Source organism: Ranitomeya variabilis, chromosome 1 (genome assembly GCF_051348905.1).
Source record: "Ranitomeya variabilis isolate aRanVar5 chromosome 1, aRanVar5.hap1, whole genome shotgun sequence".
Classification (NCBI taxonomy): Eukaryota; Metazoa; Chordata; class Amphibia; order Anura; family Dendrobatidae; genus Ranitomeya; species Ranitomeya variabilis.
In genome coordinates this window covers 770,510,459-770,526,629 of record NC_135232.1, presented here as the reverse complement: position 1 = coordinate 770,526,629, position 16,171 = coordinate 770,510,459, and the positions used below count along the sequence as shown (strand labels likewise).

Sequence of the window (16,171 nt, the reverse complement as noted above, 5' to 3'; positions counted from 1 at the left end):
ACCAAGTCAATGGTACCAGGGATTCCCAGCCAGTCTCCCATGCTGGTACTTGCCTAGCCTCAAGCTGCTTAGCATTTGCGATCTGACGAGGGCAGGCACATTCAGCTTAGTGTGGCCATTGACCGATTGCTTTCGCGTCTGCTAGTCTTTTCAAGATGAAAAGAATCGTAAGGGAAAGCTTTGAGAAAAACAAAATAGCAAGTCAACGGTACCGGGGATTCCCAGCCAGTCTCCCATGCCGGTACTTGCCCAGCCTCAAGCTGCTTAGCGTTTGCGATCTGACGAGGGGAGGCACATTCAGCTTAGAGTGGCCATTGACGGACAACTAGCACCACAGCGGGTCTTTTCAAGAGATATAAAATTGTAAGGGAAAGCTTTGATAAACCCCCCCCCCAAAAAAAAAAAAAAAAAAGAAAAAAGAAACTTGCCCAGCCTCAAGCTGCTTAGCATTTGCGATCTGACCAGAGCTGGCACATTCAGCTTAGAGTGGCCAATGACAGATTGTTCAAACCAGTGCGGCTCTTTTCAAGAGGAATACAATCGTCAGGGAAAGCTTGGATCAAAACGAAAAAACCAAGTCAACGGTACCAGGGATTCCCAGCCAGTCTCCCATGCTGGTACTTGCCTAGCCTCAAGCTGCTTAGCATTTGCGATCTGACGAGGGCAGGCACATTCAGCTTAGTGTGGCCATTGACTGATTGCTTTCGCGTCTGCTAGTCTATTCAAGATGAAAACAATCGTAAGGGAAAGCTTTGAGAAAAAAAAAATAGCAAGTCAACGGTACCGGGGATTCCCAGCCAGTCTCCCATGCCGGTACTTGCCCAGCCTCAAGCTGCTTAGCGTTTGCGATCTGACGAGGGCAGGCACATTCAGCTTAGAGTGGCCATTGACGGACAACTAGCACCACAGCGGGTCTTTTCAAGAGATATAAAATTGTAAGGGAAAGCTTTGATAAACCCCCCCCCCAAAAAAAAAAAAAAAGAAACTTGCCCAGCCTCAAGCTGCTTAGCATTTGCGATCTGACCAGAGCTGGCACATTCAGCTTAGAGTGGCCAATGACAAATTGTTCACACCAGTGCGGCTCTTTTCAAGAGGAATACAATCGTTAGGGAAAGCTTGGATCAAAACGAAAAAACCAAGTCAACGGTACCAGGGATTCCCAGCCAGTCTCCCATGCTGGTACTTGCCTAGCCCCAAGCTGCTTAGCATTTGCGATCTGACGAGGGCAGGCACATTCAGCTTAGTGTGGCCATTGACCGATTGCTTTCGCGTCTGCTAGTCTTTTCAAGATGAAAACAATCGTAAGGGAAAGCTTTGAGAAAAACAAAATAGCAAGTTAACGGTACCGGGGATTCCCAGCCAGTCTCCCATCCCGGTACTTGCCCAGCCTCAAGCTGCTTAGCGTTTGCGATCTGACGAGGGCAGGCACATTCAGCTTAGAGTGGCCATTGACGGACAACTAGCACCACAGCGGGTCTTTTCAAGAGATATAAAATTGTAAGGGAAAGCTTTGATAAACCCCCCCCCCCCAAAAAAAAAAAAAAGAAACTTGCCCAGCCTCAGGCTGCTTAGCATTTGCGATCTAACCAGAGCTGGCACATTCAGCTTAGAGTGGCCAATGACAGATTGTTCACACCAGTGCGGCTCTTTTCAAGAGGAATACAATCGTCAGGGAAAGCTTGGATCAAAACGAAAAAAACAAGTCAACGGTACCAGGGATTCCCAGCCAGTCTCCCATGCTGGTACTTGCCTAGCCTCAAGCTGCTTAGCATTTGCGATCTGACGAGGGCAGGCACATTCAGCTTAGTGTGGCCATTGACCGATTGCTTTCGCGTCTGCTAGTCTTTTCAAGATGAAAACAATCGTAAGGGAAAGCTTTGAGAAAAACAAAATAGCAAGTCAACGGTACCGGGGATTCCCAGCCAGTCTCCCATGCCGGTACTTGCCCAGCCTCAAGCTGCTTAGCGTTTGCGATCTGACGAGGGCAGGCACATTCAGCTTAGAGTGGCCATTGACGGACAACTAGCACCACAGCGGGTCTTTTCAAGAGATATAAAATTGTAAGGGAAAGCTTTGATAAACCCCCCCCCCCAAAAAAAAAAAAAAAAGAAACTTGCCCAGCCTCAAGCTGCTTAGCATTTGCGATCTAACCAGAGCTGGCACATTCAGCTTAGAGTGGCCAATGACAGATTGTTCACACCAGTGCGGCTCTTTTCAAGAGGAATACAATCGTCAGGGAAAGCTTGGATCAAAACGAAAAAACCAAGTCAACGGTACCAGGGATTCCCAGCCAGTCTCCCATGCTGGTACTTGCCTAGCCTCAAGCTGCTTAGCATTTGCGATCTGACGAGGGCAGGCACATTCAGCTTAGTGTGGCCATTGACCGATTGCTTTCGCGTCTGCTAGTCTTTTCAAGATGAAAACAATCGTAAGGGAAAGCTTTGAGAAAAACAAAATAGCAAGTCAACGGTACCGGGGATTCCCAGCCAGTCTCCCATGCCGGTACTTGCCCAGCCTCAAGCTGCTTAGCGTTTGCGATCTGACGAGGGCAGGCACATTCAGCTTAGAGTGGCCATTGACGGACAACTAGCACCACAGCGGGTCTTTTCATGAGATATAAAATTGTAAGGGAAAGCTTTGATAAACCCCCCCCCCAAAAAAAAAAAAGAAACTTGCCCAGCCTCAAGCTGCTTAGCATTTGCGATCTAACCAGAGCTGGCACATTCAGCTTAGAGTGGCCAATGACAGATTGTTCACACCAGTGCGGCTCTTTTCAAGAGGAATACAATCGTCAGGGAAAGCTTGGATCAAAACGAAAAAACCAAGTCAACGGTACCAGGGATTCCCAGCCAGTCTCCCATGCTGGTACTTGCCTAGCCTCAAGCTGCTTAGCATTTGCGATCTGACGAGGGCAGGCACATTCAGCTTAGTGTGGCCATTGACCGATTGCTTTCGCGTCTGCTAGTCTTTTCAAGATGAAAACAATCGTAAGGGAAAGCTTTGAGAAAAACAAAATAGCAAGTCAACGGTACCGGGGATTCCCAGCCAGTCTCCCATGCCGGTACTTGCCCAGCCTCAAGCTGCTTAGCGTTTGCGATCTGACGAGGGCAGGCACATTCAGCTTAGAGTGGCCATTGACGGACAACTAGCACCACAGCGGGTCTTTTCATGAGATATAAAATTGTAAGGGAAAGCTTTGATAAACCCCCCCCCCAAAAAAAAAAAAGAAACTTGCCCAGCCTCAAGCTGCTTAGCATTTGCGATCTAACCAGAGCTGGCACATTCAGCTTAGAGTGGCCAATGACAGATTGTTCACACCAGTGCGGCTCTTTTCAAGAGGAATACAATCGTCAGGGAAAGCTTGGATCAAAACGAAAAAACCAAGTCAACGGTACCAGGGATTCCCAGCCAGTCTCCCATGCCGGTACTTGCCCAGCCTCAAGCTGCTTAGCGTTTGCGATCTGACGAGGGCAGGCACATTCAGCTTAGAGTGGCCATTGACGGACAACTAGCACCACAGCGGGTCTTTTCAAGAGATATAAAATTGTAAGGGAAAGCTTTGATAAACCCCCCCCCCAAAAAAAAAAAAGAAAAAAAAAAAAAAGAAACTTGCCCAGCCTCAAGCTGCTTAGCATTTGCGATCTGACCAGAGCTGGCACATTCAGCTTAGAGTGGCCAATGACAGATTGTTCAAACCAGTGCGGCTCTTTTCAAGAGGAATACAATCGTCAGGGAAAGCTTGGATCAAAACGAAAAAACCAAGTCAACGGTACCAGGGATTCCCAGCCAGTCTCCCATGCTGGTACTTGCCTAGCCTCAAGCTGCTTAGCATTTGCAATCTGACGAGGGCAGGCACATTCAGCTTAGTGTGGCCATTGACCGATTGCTTTCGCGTCTGCTAGTCTTTTCAAGATGAAAACAATCGTAAGGGAAAGCTTTGAGAAAAACAAAATAGCAAGTCAACGGTACCGGGGATTCCCAGCCAGTCTCCCATGCCGGTACTTGCCCAGCCTCAAGCTGCTTAGCGTTTGCGATCTGACGAGGGAAGGCACATTCAGCTTAGAGTGGCCATTGACGGACAACTAGCACCACAGCGGGTCTTTTCAAGAGATATAAAATTGTAAGGGAAAGCTTTGATAAACCCCCCCCCAAAAAAAAAAAAAAGAAACTTGCCCAGCCTCAAGCTGCTTAGCATTTGCAATCTAACCAGAGCTGGCACATTCAGCTTAGAGTGGCCAATGACAGATTGTTCACACCAGTGCGGCTCTTTTCAAGAGGAATACAATCGTCAGGGAAAGCTTGGATCAAAACAAAAAAACCAAGTCAACGGTACCAGGGATTCCCAGCCAGTCTCCCATGCTGGTACTTGCCTAGCCTCAAGCTGCTTAGCATTTGCGATCTGACGAGGGCAGGCACATTCAGCTTAGTGTGGCCATTGACCGATTGCTTTCGCGTCTGCTAGTCTTTTCAAGATGAAAACAATCGTAAGGGAAAGCTTTGAGAAAAACAAAATAGCAAGTCAACGGTACCGGGGATTCCCAGCCAGTCTCCCATGCCGGTACTTGCCCAGCCTCAAGCTGCTTAGCGTTTGCGATCTGACGAGGGCAGGCACATTCAGCTTAGAGTGGCCATTGACGGACAACTAGCACCACAGCGGGTCTTTTCAAGAGATATAAAATTGTAAGGGAAAGCTTTGATAAACCCCCCCCCCAAAAAAAAAAAAAAAAGAAACTTGCCCAGCCTCAAGCTGCTTAGCATTTGCGATCTAACCAGAGCTGGCACATTCAGCTTAGAGTGGCCAATGACAGATTGTTCACACCAGTGCGGCTCTTTTCAAGAGGAATACAATCGTCAGGGAAAGCTTGGATCAAAACGAAAAAACCAAGTCAACGGTACCAGGGATTCCCAGCCAGTCTCCCATGCTGGTACTTGCCTAGCCTCAAGCTGCTTAGCATTTGCGATCTGACGAGGGCAGGCACATTCAGCTTAGTGTGGCCATTGACCGATTGCTTTTGCGTCTGCTAGTCTTTTCAAGATGAAAACAATCGTAAGGGAAAGCTTTGAGAAAAACAAAATAGCAAGTCAACGGTACCGGGGATTCCCAGCCAGTCTCCCATGCCGGTACTTGCCCAGCCTCAAGCTGCTTAGCGTTTGCGATCTGACGAGGGCAGGCACATTCAGCTTAGAGTGGCCATTGACGGACAACTAGCACCACAGCGGGTCTTTTCAAGAGATATAAAATTGTAAGGGAAAGCTTTGATAAACCCCCCCCCCAAAAAAAAAAAAAAAAGAAACTTGCCCAGCCTCAAGCTGCTTAGCATTTGCGATCTAACCAGAGCTGGCACATTCAGCTTAGAGTGGCCAATGACAGATTGTTCACACCAGTGCGGCTCTTTTCAAGAGGAATACAATCGTCAGGGAAAGCTTGGATCAAAACGAAAAAACCAAGTCAACGGTACCAGGGATTCCCAGCCAGTCTCCCATGCTGGTACTTGCCTAGCCTCAAGCTGCTTAGCATTTGCGATCTGACGAGGGCAGGCACATTCAGCTTAGTGTGGCCATTGACCGATTGCTTTCGCGTCTGCTAGTCTTTTCAAGATGAAAACAATCGTAAGGGAAAGCTTTGAGAAAAAAAAAACAGCAAGTCAACGGTACCGGGGATTCCCAGCCAGTCTCCCATGCCGGTACTTGCCCAGCCTCAAGCTGCTTAGCGTTTGCGATCTGACGAGGGCAGGCACATTCAGCTTAGAGTGGCCATTGACGGACAACTAGCACCACAGCGGGTCTTTTCAAGAGATATAAAATTGTAAGGGAAAGCTTTGATAAACCCCCCCCCCCAAAAAAAAAAAAAAGAAACTTGCCCAGCCTCAAGCTGCTTAGCATTTGCGATCTGACCAGAGCTGGCACATTCAGCTTAGAGTGGCCAATGACAAATTGTTCACACCAGTGCAGCTCTTTTCAAGAGGAATACAATCGTTAGGGAAAGCTTGGATCAAAACGAAAAAACCAAGTCAACGGTACCAGGGATTCCCAGCCAGTCTCCCATGCTGGTACTTGCCTAGCCCCAAGCTGCTTAGCATTTGCGATCTGACGAGGGCAGGCACATTCAGCTTAGTGTGGCCATTGACCGATTGCTTTCGCGTCTGCTAGTCTTTTCAAGATGAAAACAATCGTAAGGGAAAGCTTTGAGAAAAACAAAATAGCAAGTCAACGGTACCGGGGATTCCCAGCCAGTCTCCCATGCCGGTACTTACCCAGCCTCAAGCTGCTTAGCGTTTGCGATCTGACGAGGGCAGGCACATTCAGCTTAGAGTGGCCATTGACGGACAACTAGCACCACAGCGGGTCTTTTCAAGAGATATAAAATTGTAAGGGAAAGCTTTGATAAACCCCCCCCCCCACAAAAAAAAAAAAAAAAGAAACTTGCCCAGCCTCAAGCTGCTTAGCATTTGCGATCTAACCAGAGCTGGCACATTCAGCTTAGAGTGGCCAATGACAGATTGTTCACACCAGTGCGGCTCTTTTCAAGAGGAATACAATCGTCAGGGAAAGCTTGGATCAAAACGAAAAAACCAAGTCAACGGTACCAGGGATTCCCAGCCAGTCTCCCATGCTGGTACTTGCCTAGCCTCAAGCTGCTTAGCATTTGCGATCTGACGAGGGCAGGCACATTCAGCTTAGTGTGGCCATTGACCGATTGCTTTCGCGTCTGCTAGTCTTTTCAAGATGAAAACAATCGTAAGGGAAAGCTTTGAGAAAAACAAAATAGCAAGTCAACGGTACCGGGGATTCCCAGCCAGTCTCCCATGCCGGTACTTACCCAGCCTCAAGCTGCTTAGCGTTTGCGATCTGACGAGGGCAGGCACATTCAGCTTAGAGTGGCCATTGACGGACAACTAGCACCACAGCGGGTCTTTTCAAGAGATATAAAATTGTAAGGGAAAGCTTTGATAAACCCCCCCCCCCACAAAAAAAAAAAAAAGAAACTTGCCCAGCCTCAAGCTGCTTAGCATTTGCGATCTAACCAGAGCTGGCACATTCAGCTTAGAGTGGCCAATGACAGATTGTTCACACCAGTGCGGCTCTTTTCAAGAGGAATACAATCGTCAGGGAAAGCTTGGATCAAAACGAAAAAACCAAGTCAACGGTACCAGGGATTCCCAGCCAGTCTCCCATGCTGGTACTTGCCTAGCCTCAAGCTGCTTAGCATTTGCGATCTGACGAGGGCAGGCACATTCAGCTTAGTGTGGCCATTGACCGATTGCTTTCGCGTCTGCTAGTCTTTTCAAGATGAAAACAATCGTAAGGGAAAGCTTTGAGAAAAACAAAATAGCAAGTCAACGGTACCGGGGATTCCCAGCCAGTCTCCCATGCCGGTACTTGCCCAGCCTCAAGCTGCTTAGCGTTTGCGATCTGACGAGGGCAGGCACATTCAGCTTAGAGTGGCCATTGACGGACAACTAGCACCACAGCGGGTCTTTTCAAGAGATATAAAATTGTAAGGGAAAGCTTTGATAAACCCCCCCCCCCCCAAAAAAAAAAAAGAAACTTGCCCAGCCTCAAGCTGCTTAGCATTTGCGATCTAACCAGAGCTGGCACATTCAGCTTAGAGTGGCCAATGACAGATTGTTCACACCACTGCGGCTCTTTTCAAGAGGAATACAATCGTCAGGGAAAGCTTGGATCAAAACGAAAAAACCAAGTCAACGGTACCAGGGATTCCCAGCCAGTCTCCCATGCTGGTACTTGCCTAGCCTCAAGCTGCTTAGCATTTGCGATCTGACGAGGGCAGGCACATTCAGCTTAGTGTGGCCATTGACCGATTGCTTTTGCGTCTGCTAGTCTTTTCAAGATGAAAACAATCGTAAGGGAAAGCTTTGAGAAAAACAAAATAGCAAGTCAACGGTACCGGGGATTCCCAGCCAGTCTCCCATGCCGGTACTTGCCCAGCCTCAAGCTGCTTAGCGTTTGCGATCTGACGAGGGCAGGCACATTCAGCTTAGAGTGGCCATTGACGGACAACTAGCACCACAGCGGGTCTTTTCAAGAGATATAAAATTGTAAGGGAAAGCTTTGATAAACCCCCCCCCCCCAAAAAAAAAAAAAAAAAGAAACTTGCCCAGCCTCAAGCTGCTTAGCATTTGCGATCTAACCAGAGCTGGCACATTCAGCTTAGAGTGGCCAATGACAGATTGTTCACACCAGTGCGGCTCTTTTCAAGAGGAATACAATCGTCAGGGAAAGCTTGGATCAAAACGAAAAAACCAAGTCAACGGTACCAGGGATTCCCAGCCAGTCTCCCATGCTGGTACTTGCCTAGCCTCAAGCTGCTTAGCATTTGCGATCTGACGAGGGCAGGCACATTCAGCTTAGTGTGGCCATTGACCGATTGCTTTCGCGTCTGCTAGTCTTTTCAAGATGAAAACAATCGTAAGGGAAAGCTTTGAGAAAAACAAAATAGCAAGTCAACGGTACCGGGGATTCCCAGCCAGTCTCCCATGCCGGTACTTGCCCAGCCTCAAGCTGCTTAGCGTTTGCGATCTGACGAGGGCAGGCACATTCAGCTTAGAGTGGCCATTGACGGACAACTAGCACCACAGCGGGTCTTTTCAAGAGATATAAAATTGTAAGGGAAAGCTTTGATAAACCCCCCCCCCCAAAAAAAAAAAAAAAAAAAAAAAAAGAAACTTGCCCAGCCTCAAGCTGCTTAGCATTTGCGATCTGACCAGAGCTGGCACATTCAGCTTAGAGTGGCCAATGACAGATTGTTCAAACCAGTGCGGCTCTTTTCAAGAGGAATACAATCGTCAGGGAAAGCTTGGATCAAAACGAAAAAACCAAGTCAACGGTACCAGGGATTCCCAGCCAGTCTCCCATGCTGGTACTTGCCTAGCCTCAAGCTGCTTAGCATTTGCGATCTGACGAGGGCAGGCACATTCAGCTTAGTGTGGCCATTGACCGATTGCTTTCGCGTCTGCTAGTCTTTTCAAGATGAAAACAATCGTAAGGGAAAGCTTTGAGAAAAAAAAAATAGCAAGTCAACGGTACCGGGGATTCCCAGCCAGTCCCCCATGCCGGTACTTGCCCAGCCTCAAGCTGCTTAGCGTTTGCGATCTGACGAGGGCAGGCACATTCAGCTTAGAGTGGCCATTGACGGACAACTAGCACCACAGCGGGTCTTTTCAAGAGATATAAAATTGTAAGGGAAAGCTTTGATAAACCCCCCCCCCCCCCAAAAAAAAAAAGAAACTTGCCCAGCCTCAAGCTGCTTAGCATTTGCGATCTAACCAGAGCTGGCACATTCAGCTTAGAGTGGCCAATGACAGATTGTTCACACCAGTGCGGCTCTTTTCAAGAGGAATACAATCGTCAGGGAAAGCTTGGATCAAAACGAAAAACCAAGTCAACGGTACCAGGGATTCCCAGCCAGTCTCCCATGCTGGTACTTGCCTAGCCTCAAGCTGCTTAGCATTTGCGATCTGACGAGGGCAGGCACATTCAGCTTAGTGTGGCCATTGACCGATTGCTTTCGCGTCTGCTAGTCTTTTCAAGATGAAAACAATCGTAAGGGAAAGCTTTGAGAAAAACAAAATAGCAAGTCAACGGTACCGGGGATTCCCAGCCAGTCTCCCATGCCGGTACTTGCCCAGCCTCAAGCTGCTTAGCGTTTGCGATCTGACGAGGGCAGGCACATTCAGCTTAGAGTGGCCATTGACGGACAACTAGCACCACAGCGGGTCTTTTCAAGAGATATAAAATTGTAAGGGAAAGCTTTGATAAACCCCCCCCCCAAAAAAAAAAAAAAAGAAACTTGCCCAGCCTCAAGCTGCTTAGCATTTGCGATCTAACCAGAGCTGGCACATTCAGCTTAGAGTGGCCAATGACAGATTGTTCACACCAGTGCGGCTCTTTTCAAGAGGAATACAATCGTCAGGGAAAGCTTGGATCAAAACGAAAAAACCAAGTCAACGGTACCAGGGATTCCCAGCCAGTCTCCCATGCTGGTACTTGCCTAGCCTCAAGCTGCTTAGCATTTGCGATCTGACGAGGGCAGGCACATTCAGCTTAGTGTGGCCATTGACCGATTGCTTTCGCGTCTGCTAGTCTTTTCAAGATGAAAAGAATCGTAAGGGAAAGCTTTGAGAAAAACAAAATAGCAAGTCAACGGTACCGGGGATTCCCAGCCAGTCTCCCATGCCGGTACTTGCCCAGCCTCAAGCTGCTTAGCGTTTGCGATCTGACGAGGGGAGGCACATTCAGCTTAGAGTGGCCATTGACGGACAACTAGCACCACAGCGGGTCTTTTCAAGAGATATAAAATTGTAAGGGAAAGCTTTGATAAACCCCCCCCCCAAAAAAAAAAAAAAAAAAGAAAAAAGAAACTTGCCCAGCCTCAAGCTGCTTAGCATTTGCGATCTGACCAGAGCTGGCACATTCAGCTTAGAGTGGCCAATGACAGATTGTTCAAACCAGTGCGGCTCTTTTCAAGAGGAATACAATCGTCAGGGAAAGCTTGGATCAAAACGAAAAAACCAAGTCAACGGTACCAGGGATTCCCAGCCAGTCTCCCATGCTGGTACTTGCCTAGCCTCAAGCTGCTTAGCATTTGCGATCTGACGAGGGCAGGCACATTCAGCTTAGTGTGGCCATTGACCGATTGCTTTCGCGTCTGCTAGTCTATTCAAGATGAAAACAATCGTAAGGGAAAGCTTTGAGAAAAAAAAAATAGCAAGTCAACGGTACCGGGGATTCCCAGCCAGTCTCCCATGCCGGTACTTGCCCAGCCTCAAGCTGCTTAGCGTTTGCGATCTGACGAGGGCAGGCACATTCAGCTTAGAGTGGCCATTGACGGACAACTAGCACCACAGCGGGTCTTTTCAAGAGATATAAAATTGTAAGGGAAAGCTTTGATAAACCCCCCCCCCAAAAAAAAAAAAAAAGAAACTTGCCCAGCCTCAAGCTGCTTAGCATTATGCGATCTGACCAGAGCTGGCACATTCAGCTTAGAGTGGCCAATGACAAATTGTTCACACCAGTGCGGCTCTTTTCAAGAGGAATACAATCGTTAGGGAAAGCTTGGATCAAAACGAAAAAACCAAGTCAACGGTACCAGGGATTCCCAGCCAGTCTCCCATGCTGGTACTTGCCTAGCCCCAAGCTGCTTAGCATTTGCGATCTGACGAGGGCAGGCACATTCAGCTTAGTGTGGCCATTGACCGATTGCTTTCGCGTCTGCTAGTCTTTTCAAGATGAAAACAATCGTAAGGGAAAGCTTTGAGAAAAACAAAATAGCAAGTCAACGGTACCGGGGATTCCCAGCCAGTCTCCCATCCCGGTACTTGCCCAGCCTCAAGCTGCTTAGCGTTTGCGATCTGACGAGGGCAGGCACATTCAGCTTAGAGTGGCCATTGACGGACAACTAGCACCACAGCGGGTCTTTTCAAGAGATATAAAATTGTAAGGGAAAGCTTTGATAAACCCCCCCCCCCAAAAAAAAAAAAAAAGAAACTTGCCCAGCCTCAGGCTGCTTAGCATTTGCGATCTAACCAGAGCTGGCACATTCAGCTTAGAGTGGCCAATGACAGATTGTTCACACCAGTGCGGCTCTTTTCAAGAGGAATACAATCGTCAGGGAAAGCTTGGATCAAAACGAAAAAAACAAGTCAACGGTACCAGGGATTCCCAGCCAGTCTCCCATGCTGGTACTTGCCTAGCCTCAAGCTGCTTAGCATTTGCGATCTGACGAGGGCAGGCACATTCAGCTTAGTGTGGCCATTGACCGATTGCTTTCGCGTCTGCTAGTCTTTTCAAGATGAAAACAATCGTAAGGGAAAGCTTTGAGAAAAACAAAATAGCAAGTCAACGGTACCGGGGATTCCCAGCCAGTCTCCCATGCCGGTACTTGCCCAGCCTCAAGCTGCTTAGCGTTTGCGATCTGACGAGGGCAGGCACATTCAGCTTAGAGTGGCCATTGACGGACAACTAGCACCACAGCGGGTCTTTTCAAGAGATATAAAATTGTAAGGGAAAGCTTTGATAAACCCCCCCCCCCAAAAAAAAAAAAAAAAGAAACTTGCCCAGCCTCAAGCTGCTTAGCATTTGCGATCTAACCAGAGCTGGCACATTCAGCTTAGAGTGGCCAATGACAGATTGTTCACACCAGTGCGGCTCTTTTCAAGAGGAATACAATCGTCAGGGAAAGCTTGGATCAAAACGAAAAAACCAAGTCAACGGTACCAGGGATTCCCAGCCAGTCTCCCATGCTGGTACTTGCCTAGCCTCAAGCTGCTTAGCATTTGCGATCTGACGAGGGCAGGCACATTCAGCTTAGTGTGGCCATTGACCGATTGCTTTCGCGTCTGCTAGTCTTTTCAAGATGAAAACAATCGTAAGGGAAAGCTTTGAGAAAAACAAAATAGCAAGTCAACGGTACCGGGGATTCCCAGCCAGTCTCCCATGCCGGTACTTGCCCAGCCTCAAGCTGCTTAGCGTTTGCGATCTGACGAGGGCAGGCACATTCAGCTTAGAGTGGCCATTGACGGACAACTAGCACCACAGCGGGTCTTTTCATGAGATATAAAATTGTAAGGGAAAGCTTTGATAAACCCCCCCCCCAAAAAAAAAAAAGAAACTTGCCCAGCCTCAAGCTGCTTAGCATTTGCGATCTAACCAGAGCTGGCACATTCAGCTTAGAGTGGCCAATGACAGATTGTTCACACCAGTGCGGCTCTTTTCAAGAGGAATACAATCGTCAGGGAAAGCTTGGATCAAAACGAAAAAACCAAGTCAACGGTACCAGGGATTCCCAGCCAGTCTCCCATGCTGGTACTTGCCTAGCCTCAAGCTGCTTAGCATTTGCGATCTGACGAGGGCAGGCACATTCAGCTTAGTGTGGCCATTGACCGATTGCTTTCGCGTCTGCTAGTCTTTTCAAGATGAAAACAATCGTAAGGGAAAGCTTTGAGAAAAACAAAATAGCAAGTCAACGGTACCGGGGATTCCCAGCCAGTCTCCCATGCCGGTACTTGCCCAGCCTCAAGCTGCTTAGCGTTTGCGATCTGACGAGGGCAGGCACATTCAGCTTAGAGTGGCCATTGACGGACAACTAGCACCACAGCGGGTCTTTTCAAGAGATATAAAATTGTAAGGGAAAGCTTTGATAAACCCCCCCCCCAAAAAAAAAAAAGAAAAAAAAAAAAAAGAAACTTGCCCAGCCTCAAGCTGCTTAGCATTTGCGATCTGACCAGAGCTGGCACATTCAGCTTAGAGTGGCCAATGACAGATTGTTCAAACCAGTGCGGCTCTTTTCAAGAGGAATACAATCGTCAGAGAAAGCTTGGATCAAAACGAAAAAACCAAGTCAACGGTACCAGGGATTCCCAGCCAGTCTCCCATGCTGGTACTTGCCTAGCCTCAAGCTACTTAGCATTTGCGATCTGACGAGGGCAGGCACATTCAGCTTAGTGTGGCCATTGACCGATTGCTTTCGCGTCTGCTAGTCTTTTCAAGATGAAAACAATCGTAAGGGAAAGCTTTGAGAAAAACAAAATAGCAAGTCAACGGTACCGGGGATTCCCAGCCAGTCTCCCATGCCGGTACTTGCCCAGCCTCAAGCTGCTTAGCGTTTGCGATCTGACGAGGGAAGGCACATTCAGCTTAGAGTGGCCATTGACGGACAACTAGCACCACAGCGGGTCTTTTCAAGAGATATAAAATTGTAAGGGAAAGCTTTGATAAACCCCCCCCCAAAAAAAAAAAAAGAAACTTGCCCAGCCTCAAGCTGCTTAGCATTTGCAATCTAACCAGAGCTGGCACATTCAGCTTAGAGTGGCCAATGACAGATTGTTCACACCAGTGCGGCTCTTTTCAAGAGGAATACAATCGTCAGGGAAAGCTTGGATCAAAACAAAAAAACCAAGTCAACGGTACCAGGGATTCCCAGCCAGTCTCCCATGCTGGTACTTGCCTAGCCTCAAGCTGCTTAGCATTTGCGATCTGACGAGGGCAGGCACATTCAGCTTAGTGTGGCCATTGACCGATTGCTTTCGCGTCTGCTAGTCTTTTCAAGATGAAAACAATCGTAAGGGAAAGCTTTGAGAAAAACAAAATAGCAAGTCAACGGTACCGGGGATTCCCAGCCAGTCTCCCATGCCGGTACTTGCCCAGCCTCAAGCTGCTTAGCGTTTGCGATCTGACGAGGGCAGGCACATTCAGCTTAGAGTGGCCATTGACGGACAACTAGCACCACAGCGGGTCTTTTCAAGAGATATAAAATTGTAAGGGAAAGCTTTGATAAACCCCCCCCCCAAAAAAAAAAAAAAAAGAAACTTGCCCAGCCTCAAGCTGCTTAGCATTTGCGATCTAACCAGAGCTGGCACATTCAGCTTAGAGTGGCCAATGACAGATTGTTCACACCAGTGCGGCTCTTTTCAAGAGGAATACAATCGTCAGGGAAAGCTTGGATCAAAACGAAAAAACCAAGTCAACGGTACCAGGGATTCCCAGCCAGTCTCCCATGCTGGTACTTGCCTAGCCTCAAGCTGCTTAGCATTTGCGATCTGACGAGGGCAGGCACATTCAGCTTAGTGTGGCCATTGACCGATTGCTTTTGCGTCTGCTAGTCTTTTCAAGATGAAAACAATCGTAAGGGAAAGCTTTGAGAAAAACAAAATAGCAAGTCAACGGTACCGGGGATTCCCAGCCAGTCTCCCATGCCGGTACTTGCCCAGCCTCAAGCTGCTTAGCGTTTGCGATCTGACGAGGGCAGGCACATTCAGCTTAGAGTGGCCATTGACGGACAACTAGCACCACAGCGGGTCTTTTCAAGAGATATAAAATTGTAAGGGAAAGCTTTGATAAACCCCCCCCCCAAAAAAAAAAAAAAAAGAAACTTGCCCAGCCTCAAGTTGCTTAGCATTTGCGATCTAACCAGAGCTGGCACATTCAGCTTAGAGTGGCCAATGACAGATTGTTCACACCAGTGCGGCTCTTTTCAAGAGGAATACAATCGTCAGGGAAAGCTTGGATCAAAACGAAAAAACCAAGTCAACGGTACCAGGGATTCCCAGCCAGTCTCCCATGCTGGTACTTGCCTAGCCTCAAGCTGCTTAGCATTTGCGATCTGACGAGGGCAGGCACATTCAGCTTAGTGTGGCCATTGACCGATTGCTTTCGCGTCTGCTAGTCTTTTCAAGATGAAAACAATCGTAAGGGAAAGCTTTGAGAAAAAAAAAACAGCAAGTCAACGGTACCGGGGATTCCCAGCCAGTCTCCCATGCCGGTACTTGCCCAGCCTCAAGCTGCTTAGCGTTTGCGATCTGACGAGGGCAGGCACATTCAGCTTAGAGTGGCCATTGACGGACAACTAGCACCACAGCGGGTCTTTTCAAGAGATATAAAATTGTAAGGGAAAGCTTTGATAAACCCCCCCCCCCCCAAAAAAAAAAAAAGAAACTTGCCCAGCCTCAAGCTGCTTAGCATTTGCGATCTGACCAGAGCTGGCACATTCAGCTTAGAGTGGCCAATGACAAATTGTTCACACCAGTGCAGCTCTTTTCAAGAGGAATACAATCGTTAGGGAAAGCTTGGATCAAAACGAAAAAACCAAGTCAACGGTACCAGGGATTCCCAGCCAGTCTCCCATGCTGGTACTTGCCTAGCCCCAAGCTGCTTAGCATTTGCGATCTGACGAGGGCAGGCACATTCAGCTTAGTGTGGCCATTGACCGATTGCTTTCGCGTCTGCTAGTCTTTTCAAGATGAAAACAATCGTAAGGGAAAGCTTTGAGAAAAACAAAATAGCAAGTCAACGGTACCGGGGATTCCCAGCCAGTCTCCCATGCCGGTACTTACCCAGCCTCAAGCTGCTTAGCGTTTGCGATCTGACGAGGGCAGGCACATTCAGCTTAGAGTGGCCATTGACGGACAACTAGCACCACAGCGGGTCTTTTCAAGAGATATAAAATTGTAAGGGAAAGCTTTGATAAACCCCCCCCCCCCACAAAAAAAAAAAAAAAGAAACTTGCCCAGCCTCAAGCTGCTTAGCATTTGCGATCTAACCAGAGCTGGCACATTCAGCTTAGAGTGGCCAATGACAGATTGTTCACACCAGTGCGGCTCTTTTCAAGAGGAATACAATCGTCAGGGAAAGCTTGGATCAAAACGAAAAAACC

At 48.1% G+C, this 16,171-nt stretch overlaps 53 pseudogenes; all 53 read right to left on the bottom strand.

Moving 5' to 3' along the window:
• Positions 1-4: 4 nt before the first annotated feature.
• On the bottom strand, positions 5-123 carry LOC143797938 (5S ribosomal RNA; annotated as a pseudogene).
• Positions 124-576: 453 nt separating this feature from the next.
• Positions 577-695, bottom strand: LOC143800634 (5S ribosomal RNA; annotated as a pseudogene).
• A 77-nt stretch (positions 696-772) lies between these two features.
• On the bottom strand, positions 773-891 carry LOC143799234 (5S ribosomal RNA; annotated as a pseudogene).
• A 247-nt stretch (positions 892-1,138) lies between these two features.
• Positions 1,139-1,257, bottom strand: LOC143798061 (5S ribosomal RNA; annotated as a pseudogene).
• A 77-nt stretch (positions 1,258-1,334) lies between these two features.
• Positions 1,335-1,453, bottom strand: LOC143800498 (5S ribosomal RNA; annotated as a pseudogene).
• A 248-nt stretch (positions 1,454-1,701) lies between these two features.
• LOC143800622 (5S ribosomal RNA) lies at positions 1,702-1,820 on the bottom strand (annotated as a pseudogene).
• Positions 1,821-1,897: 77 nt separating this feature from the next.
• On the bottom strand, positions 1,898-2,016 carry LOC143799232 (5S ribosomal RNA; annotated as a pseudogene).
• A 249-nt stretch (positions 2,017-2,265) lies between these two features.
• Positions 2,266-2,384, bottom strand: LOC143800609 (5S ribosomal RNA; annotated as a pseudogene).
• Positions 2,385-2,461: 77 nt separating this feature from the next.
• LOC143799231 (5S ribosomal RNA) lies at positions 2,462-2,580 on the bottom strand (annotated as a pseudogene).
• Positions 2,581-2,824: 244 nt separating this feature from the next.
• LOC143800597 (5S ribosomal RNA) lies at positions 2,825-2,943 on the bottom strand (annotated as a pseudogene).
• A 77-nt stretch (positions 2,944-3,020) lies between these two features.
• Positions 3,021-3,139, bottom strand: LOC143799230 (5S ribosomal RNA; annotated as a pseudogene).
• A 244-nt stretch (positions 3,140-3,383) lies between these two features.
• On the bottom strand, positions 3,384-3,502 carry LOC143798611 (5S ribosomal RNA; annotated as a pseudogene).
• Positions 3,503-3,761: 259 nt separating this feature from the next.
• LOC143798873 (5S ribosomal RNA) lies at positions 3,762-3,880 on the bottom strand (annotated as a pseudogene).
• Positions 3,881-4,321: 441 nt separating this feature from the next.
• Positions 4,322-4,440, bottom strand: LOC143800585 (5S ribosomal RNA; annotated as a pseudogene).
• Positions 4,441-4,517: 77 nt separating this feature from the next.
• On the bottom strand, positions 4,518-4,636 carry LOC143799227 (5S ribosomal RNA; annotated as a pseudogene).
• A 248-nt stretch (positions 4,637-4,884) lies between these two features.
• Positions 4,885-5,003, bottom strand: LOC143800573 (5S ribosomal RNA; annotated as a pseudogene).
• Positions 5,004-5,080: 77 nt separating this feature from the next.
• LOC143799226 (5S ribosomal RNA) lies at positions 5,081-5,199 on the bottom strand (annotated as a pseudogene).
• A 248-nt stretch (positions 5,200-5,447) lies between these two features.
• On the bottom strand, positions 5,448-5,566 carry LOC143800561 (5S ribosomal RNA; annotated as a pseudogene).
• A 77-nt stretch (positions 5,567-5,643) lies between these two features.
• LOC143799225 (5S ribosomal RNA) lies at positions 5,644-5,762 on the bottom strand (annotated as a pseudogene).
• Positions 5,763-6,009: 247 nt separating this feature from the next.
• On the bottom strand, positions 6,010-6,128 carry LOC143798060 (5S ribosomal RNA; annotated as a pseudogene).
• A 77-nt stretch (positions 6,129-6,205) lies between these two features.
• On the bottom strand, positions 6,206-6,324 carry LOC143798684 (5S ribosomal RNA; annotated as a pseudogene).
• A 251-nt stretch (positions 6,325-6,575) lies between these two features.
• LOC143800549 (5S ribosomal RNA) lies at positions 6,576-6,694 on the bottom strand (annotated as a pseudogene).
• A 77-nt stretch (positions 6,695-6,771) lies between these two features.
• Positions 6,772-6,890, bottom strand: LOC143798683 (5S ribosomal RNA; annotated as a pseudogene).
• A 249-nt stretch (positions 6,891-7,139) lies between these two features.
• Positions 7,140-7,258, bottom strand: LOC143800538 (5S ribosomal RNA; annotated as a pseudogene).
• Positions 7,259-7,335: 77 nt separating this feature from the next.
• Positions 7,336-7,454, bottom strand: LOC143799224 (5S ribosomal RNA; annotated as a pseudogene).
• A 247-nt stretch (positions 7,455-7,701) lies between these two features.
• On the bottom strand, positions 7,702-7,820 carry LOC143800526 (5S ribosomal RNA; annotated as a pseudogene).
• A 77-nt stretch (positions 7,821-7,897) lies between these two features.
• Positions 7,898-8,016, bottom strand: LOC143799223 (5S ribosomal RNA; annotated as a pseudogene).
• A 251-nt stretch (positions 8,017-8,267) lies between these two features.
• Positions 8,268-8,386, bottom strand: LOC143800515 (5S ribosomal RNA; annotated as a pseudogene).
• Positions 8,387-8,463: 77 nt separating this feature from the next.
• LOC143799222 (5S ribosomal RNA) lies at positions 8,464-8,582 on the bottom strand (annotated as a pseudogene).
• A 258-nt stretch (positions 8,583-8,840) lies between these two features.
• On the bottom strand, positions 8,841-8,959 carry LOC143800503 (5S ribosomal RNA; annotated as a pseudogene).
• Positions 8,960-9,036: 77 nt separating this feature from the next.
• LOC143800391 (5S ribosomal RNA) lies at positions 9,037-9,155 on the bottom strand (annotated as a pseudogene).
• A 246-nt stretch (positions 9,156-9,401) lies between these two features.
• Positions 9,402-9,520, bottom strand: LOC143800491 (5S ribosomal RNA; annotated as a pseudogene).
• Positions 9,521-9,597: 77 nt separating this feature from the next.
• On the bottom strand, positions 9,598-9,716 carry LOC143799221 (5S ribosomal RNA; annotated as a pseudogene).
• Positions 9,717-9,963: 247 nt separating this feature from the next.
• On the bottom strand, positions 9,964-10,082 carry LOC143800479 (5S ribosomal RNA; annotated as a pseudogene).
• Positions 10,083-10,535: 453 nt separating this feature from the next.
• LOC143800467 (5S ribosomal RNA) lies at positions 10,536-10,654 on the bottom strand (annotated as a pseudogene).
• A 77-nt stretch (positions 10,655-10,731) lies between these two features.
• LOC143799219 (5S ribosomal RNA) lies at positions 10,732-10,850 on the bottom strand (annotated as a pseudogene).
• A 248-nt stretch (positions 10,851-11,098) lies between these two features.
• Positions 11,099-11,217, bottom strand: LOC143798059 (5S ribosomal RNA; annotated as a pseudogene).
• A 77-nt stretch (positions 11,218-11,294) lies between these two features.
• LOC143797983 (5S ribosomal RNA) lies at positions 11,295-11,413 on the bottom strand (annotated as a pseudogene).
• Positions 11,414-11,661: 248 nt separating this feature from the next.
• On the bottom strand, positions 11,662-11,780 carry LOC143800455 (5S ribosomal RNA; annotated as a pseudogene).
• A 77-nt stretch (positions 11,781-11,857) lies between these two features.
• LOC143799218 (5S ribosomal RNA) lies at positions 11,858-11,976 on the bottom strand (annotated as a pseudogene).
• A 249-nt stretch (positions 11,977-12,225) lies between these two features.
• On the bottom strand, positions 12,226-12,344 carry LOC143800444 (5S ribosomal RNA; annotated as a pseudogene).
• Positions 12,345-12,421: 77 nt separating this feature from the next.
• LOC143799217 (5S ribosomal RNA) lies at positions 12,422-12,540 on the bottom strand (annotated as a pseudogene).
• A 244-nt stretch (positions 12,541-12,784) lies between these two features.
• Positions 12,785-12,903, bottom strand: LOC143800433 (5S ribosomal RNA; annotated as a pseudogene).
• Positions 12,904-12,980: 77 nt separating this feature from the next.
• LOC143799216 (5S ribosomal RNA) lies at positions 12,981-13,099 on the bottom strand (annotated as a pseudogene).
• A 259-nt stretch (positions 13,100-13,358) lies between these two features.
• LOC143798590 (5S ribosomal RNA) lies at positions 13,359-13,477 on the bottom strand (annotated as a pseudogene).
• Positions 13,478-13,917: 440 nt separating this feature from the next.
• Positions 13,918-14,036, bottom strand: LOC143800422 (5S ribosomal RNA; annotated as a pseudogene).
• Positions 14,037-14,113: 77 nt separating this feature from the next.
• On the bottom strand, positions 14,114-14,232 carry LOC143799215 (5S ribosomal RNA; annotated as a pseudogene).
• A 248-nt stretch (positions 14,233-14,480) lies between these two features.
• Positions 14,481-14,599, bottom strand: LOC143800411 (5S ribosomal RNA; annotated as a pseudogene).
• Positions 14,600-14,676: 77 nt separating this feature from the next.
• Positions 14,677-14,795, bottom strand: LOC143799213 (5S ribosomal RNA; annotated as a pseudogene).
• Positions 14,796-15,043: 248 nt separating this feature from the next.
• On the bottom strand, positions 15,044-15,162 carry LOC143800400 (5S ribosomal RNA; annotated as a pseudogene).
• A 77-nt stretch (positions 15,163-15,239) lies between these two features.
• LOC143799211 (5S ribosomal RNA) lies at positions 15,240-15,358 on the bottom strand (annotated as a pseudogene).
• A 248-nt stretch (positions 15,359-15,606) lies between these two features.
• LOC143798058 (5S ribosomal RNA) lies at positions 15,607-15,725 on the bottom strand (annotated as a pseudogene).
• Positions 15,726-15,802: 77 nt separating this feature from the next.
• Positions 15,803-15,921, bottom strand: LOC143798682 (5S ribosomal RNA; annotated as a pseudogene).
• Between the last annotated feature and the right edge of the window lie 250 nt (positions 15,922-16,171).